We start from the raw sequence: 5,000 nt of genomic DNA on the forward strand, positions 1-5,000 counted from the left end.
TCTCCCCGGCCCGGCTGGGGGTCCGGAAGCTGGTCCCGGGCCCGGTGCTGGAGCTCCGTCCCAGGGTGCGGGAGCCCCCTGTCCCGCAAGCCAGCCGAGGGTCCGGGCGCTGGGGACGGGTGTGCACCGGGGCCCGGGGAGGCTCTCCCCGGCCCGGCTGGGGGTCCGGAAGCTGGTCCCGGGCCCGGTGCTGGAGCTCCGTCCCAGGGTGCGGGAGCCCCCTGTCCCGCAAGCCAGCCGAGGGTCCGGGCGCTGGGGACGGGTGTGCACCGGGGCCCGGGGAGGCTCTCCCCGGCCCGGCTGGGGGTCCGGAAGCTGGTCCCGGGCCCGGTGCTGGAGCTCCGTCCCAGGGTGCGGGAGCCCCCTGTCCCGCAAGCCAGCCGAGGGTCCGGGCGCTGGGGACGGGTGTGCACCGGGGCCCGGGGAGGCTCTCCCCGGCCCGGCTGGGGGTCCGGAAGCTGGTCCCGGGCCCGGTGCTGGAGCTCCGTCCCAGGGTGCGGGAGCCCCCTGTCCCGCAATCCAGCCGAGGGTCCGGGAGCTGGGGACAGGGTGTCCACCGGGGCCCAGGGAGGCTCTCCCCGGCCTGGCTGGGGGTCCAGGAAGCTGGGCCCGGTGCTGGATCTCCGTCCCGGGGTGCGGGAGCCCCCTGTCCCGCAAGCCAGCCGAGTGTCCGGGAGCTGGGGACAGGGTGTCCACCGGGGCCCGGGGAGGCTCTCCCCGGGCCTTGCTAGGGTCCGTGTGCCCGAAGGAGGCTCCCCGGCCTGGCTGGGTTGAGAAGCAGCGACCGGCCCCGGGGCCTGGGTTTCGGTCAGGGCCTGGGGCGTGGGAGTCCCCGTCCTGCGGCCTGACAAGTGTCCGTCTGCCCGGGACAAGGGTCCCTGGTGCAGAGCCCTGGAGCCCTGCGTGGGTGGGCAGGCAGGGAGCCCTACCACTATGGCTGCTTTCAGTTGCCGGCCATCTGGTGGCGCCTTTCCCCTCGGCCATCTGGTCGCGCGCAATGCTTTCCAATGGGGCGACCAGATGGCCGGGCCGGCCTGGAAGTCCCGATGAGGGTCCATTTGCCTCCCGGATCCCAGCCAGGGCTCCAGGAGGCCGGGCGCGTTCGCCCCTAGGGTCCCCTCCGTCACTCGCAGCGCGCGAGTTACAAGAAAGGGGGGTATCCTTCCTCCGGATTAGTAGGGGCAGGGTATGCCGGAACACCCATGCCGGGGCTGTGCGGTTCCTTGCCGGGGACCAGACGGGCTACGCCCGGGCAACATCCTTCCCAGGCCTCCGGGGCTTCCCTCCTCCGGGCCGCGGCATGGCAAAGTGCCCAGGGACGGGCTCCACGGGTCCCGGGCAGTCCTTTCCGCACCCCCCGGGCGCCCAGGCCCCGAGAGCTCCGGTGGTCCTCCCCGTGCCTGAGGCCCAGCCGGGAAGCAGAGTCCCACCCCGAGCCATTGGTGGGTGGGCAGGCGGGAGTCCTTTCAGTTGCCGGCCATCTGGTGGCGCCTTTCCCCTCGGCCATCTGGTCGCGCGCAGTGCTTTCCAATGGGGGCGACCAGATGGCCGGGCCGGCCTGGAAGTCCCGATGAGGGTCCATTTGCCTCCCGGATCCCAGCCAGGGCTCCAGGAGGCCGGGCGCGTTCGCCCCTAGGGTCCCCTCCGTCACTCGCAGCGCGCGAGTTACAAGAAAGGGGGGTATCCTTCCTCCGGATTAGTAGGGGCAGGGTATGCCGGAACACCCATGCCGGGGCTGTGCGGTTCATTGCCGGGGACCAGACGGGCTACGCCCGGGCAACATCCTTCCCAGGCCTCCGGGGCTTCCCTCCTCCGGGCCGCGGCATGGCAAAGTGCCCAGGGACGGGCTCCACGGGTCCCGGGCAGTCCTTTCCGCACCCCCCGGGCGCGCAGGCCCCGAGAGCTCCGGTGGTCCTCCCCGTGCCTGAGGCCCAGCCGGGAAGCAGAGTCCCACCCCGAGCCATTGGTGGGTGGGCAGGCGGGAGTCCTTTCAGTTGCCGGCCATCTGGTGGCGCCTTTCCCCTCGGCCATCTGGTCGCGCGCAGTGCTTTCCAATGGGGGCGACCAGATGGCCGGGCCGGCCTGGAAGTCCCGATGAGGGTCCATTTGCCTCCCGGATCCCAGCCAGGGCTCCAGGAGGCCGGGCGCGTTCGCCCCTAGGGTCCCCTCCGTCACTCGCAGCGCGCGAGTTACAAGAAAGGGGGGTATCCTTCCTCCGGATTAGTAGGGGCAGGGTATGCCGGAACACCCATGCCGGGGCTGTGCGGTTCATTGCCGGGGACCAGACGGGCTACGCCCGGGCAACATCCTTCCCAGGCCTCCGGGGCTTCCCTCCTCCGGGCCGCGGCATGGCAAAGTGCCCAGGGACGGGCTCCACGGGTCCCGGGCAGTCCTTTCCGCACCCCCCGGGCGCCCAGGCCCCGAGAGCTCCGGTGGTCCTCCCCGTGCCTGAGGCCCAGCCGGGAAGCAGAGTCCCACCCCGAGCCCCTGGTGGGTGGGTGGGTGGCTGGGCAGGCGGGAGTCCTTTCAGTTGCCGGCCATCTGGTGGCGCCTTTCCCCTCGGCCATCTGGTCGCGCGCAATGCTTTCCAATGGGACGACCAGATGGCAGGGCCAGGCCTGGAAGTCCCGATGAGGGTCCATTCGCCTCTCGGATCCCAGCCAGGGCTCCAGGAGGCCGGGCGCGTTCGCCCCTAGGGTCCCCTCCGTCACTCGGAGCGCGCGGGTTTCAAGAATGGGGGGTAGCCTTCCTCCGGATTACTAGGGACAGGGTACTCTGGGACCCCTCTCGGTCCTCAGCCGGCAACTGGGTCCTGCCGTGTGGCAGGGTGCCCGGAGGGTCTTCCCCTGCGAGCCCGGGAGCCCCGGCTGGTTCCAGGGGCCCGGCCGGGCCCCGGGTCGGGGCCTCCGTCCCCGGGCCCTGTCCCCCGGCCTGCGGCACTGCCAAAGGCCCGGGACGGGGTTCCGTCGTGGCCGGGGAGCCTGCCCTCGCTCGCCTGGGTTCAGGAGCTCCGGCCGGGCCCCTGGGGTCCCCGGGGAGGGCGGCCTCCCCGCCCCGGGCTCCGTCCTGGGTCCTTCCGCGTGGCAGGGTGCCCGGGGCGCGGTCCGGAGGGCCCGGGGAGGCTTCCCTTGCGCCTGCGGTCCCCGGAGCCCCGGCTGGTTCCAGGGGCCCGGGCGGGCCCCGGGTCGGGGTCTCCGTCCCCGGGCCCTGTCCCCCGGCCTGCGGCACTGCCAAAGGCCCGGGACGGGGTTCCGTCGTGGCCGGGGAGCCTGCCCTCGCTCGCCTGGGTTCAGGAGCTCCGGCCGGGCCCCTGGGGTCCCCGGGGAGGGCGGCCTCCCCGCCCCGGGCTCCGTCCTGGGTCCTTCCGCGTGGCAGGGTGCCCGGGGCGCGGTCCGGAGGGCCCGGGGAGGCTTCCCTTGCGCCTGCGGTCCCCGGAGCCCCGGCTGGTTCCAGGGGCCCGGGCGGGCCCCGGGTCGGGGTCTCCGTCCCCGGGCCCTGTCCCCCGGCCTGCGGCACTGCCAAAGGCCCGGGACGGGGTTCCGTCGTGGCCGGGGAGCCTCCCCTCGCTCGCCTGGGTTCAGGTGCTCCGGCCGGGCCCCTGGGGGCCCCGGGGAGGGCGGCCTCCCCGCCCCGGGCTCCGTCCTGGGTCCTTCCGCGTGGCAGGGTGCCCGGGGCGCGGTCCGGAGGGCCCGGGGAGGCTTCCCCATCGCCTGCGGTCCCGGGAGCCCCGGCTGGTTCCAGGGGCCCGGCCGGGCCCCGGGTCGGGGTCTCCGTCCCCGGGCCCTGTCCCCCGGCCTGCGGCACTGCCAAAGGCCCGGGACGGGGTTCCGTCGTGGCCGGGGAGCCTGCCCTCGCTCGCCTGGGTTCAGGAGCTCCGGCCGGGCCCCTGGGGTCCCCGGGGAGGGCGGCCTCCCCGCCCCGGGCTCCGTCCTGGGTCCTTCCGCGTGGCAGGGTGCCCGGGGCGCGGTCCGGAGGGCCCGGGGAGGCTTCCCTTGCGCCTGCGGTCCCCGGAGCCCCGGCTGGTTCCAGGGGCCCGGGCGGGCCCCGGGTCGGGGTCTCCGTCCCCGGGCCCTGTCCCCCGGCCTGCGGCACTGCCAAAGGCCCGGGACGGGGTTCCGTCGTGGCCGGGGAGCCTCCCCTCGCTCGCCTGGGTTCAGGAGCTCCGGCCGGGCCCCTGGGGTCCCCGGGGAGGGCGGCCTCCCCGCCCCGGGCTCCGTCCTGGGTCCTTCCGCGTGGCAGGGTGCCCGGGGCGCGGTCCGGAGGGCCCGGGGAGGCTTCCCTTGCGCCTGCGGTCCCCGGAGCCCCGGCTGGTTCCAGGGGCCCGGGCGGGCCCCAGGTCGGGGTCTCCGTCCCCGGGCCCTGTCCCCCGGCCTGCGGCACTGCCAAAGGCCCGGGACGGGGTTCCGTCGTGGCCGGGGAGCCTCCCCTCGCTCGCCTGGGTTCAGGTGCTCCGGCCGGGCCCCTGGGGGCCCCGGGGAGGGTGGCCTCCCCGCCCCGGGCTCCGTCCTGGGTCCTTCCGCGTGGCAGGGTGCCCGGGGCGCGGTCCGGAGGGCCCGGGGAGGCTTCCCCATCGCCTGCGGTCCCGGGAGCCCCGGCTGGTTCCAGGGGCCCGGCCGGGCCCCGGGTCGGGGTCTCCGTCCCCGGGCCCTGTCCCCCGGCCTGCGGCACTGCCAAAGGCCCGGGACGGGGTTCCGTCGTGGCCGGGGAGCCTCCCCTCGCTCGCCTGGGTTCAGGTGCTCCGGCCGGGCCCCTGGGGGCCCCGGGGAGGGCGGCCTCCCCGCCCCGGGCTCCGTCCTGGGTCCTTCCGCGTGGCAGGGTGCCCGGGGCGCGGTCCGGAGGGCCCGGGGAGGCTTCCCCATCGCCTGCGGTCCCGGGAGCCCCGGCTGGTTCCAGGGGCCCGGCCGGGCCCCGGGTCGGGGTCTCCGTCCCCGGGCCCTGTCCCCCGGCCTGCGGCACTGCCAAAGGCCCGGGACGGGGTTCCGTCGTGGCCGGGGAGCCTC

This window comes from Triturus cristatus, chromosome 11 (assembly GCF_964204655.1).
Source record: "Triturus cristatus chromosome 11, aTriCri1.1, whole genome shotgun sequence".
Classification (NCBI taxonomy): domain Eukaryota; kingdom Metazoa; phylum Chordata; class Amphibia; order Caudata; family Salamandridae; genus Triturus; species Triturus cristatus.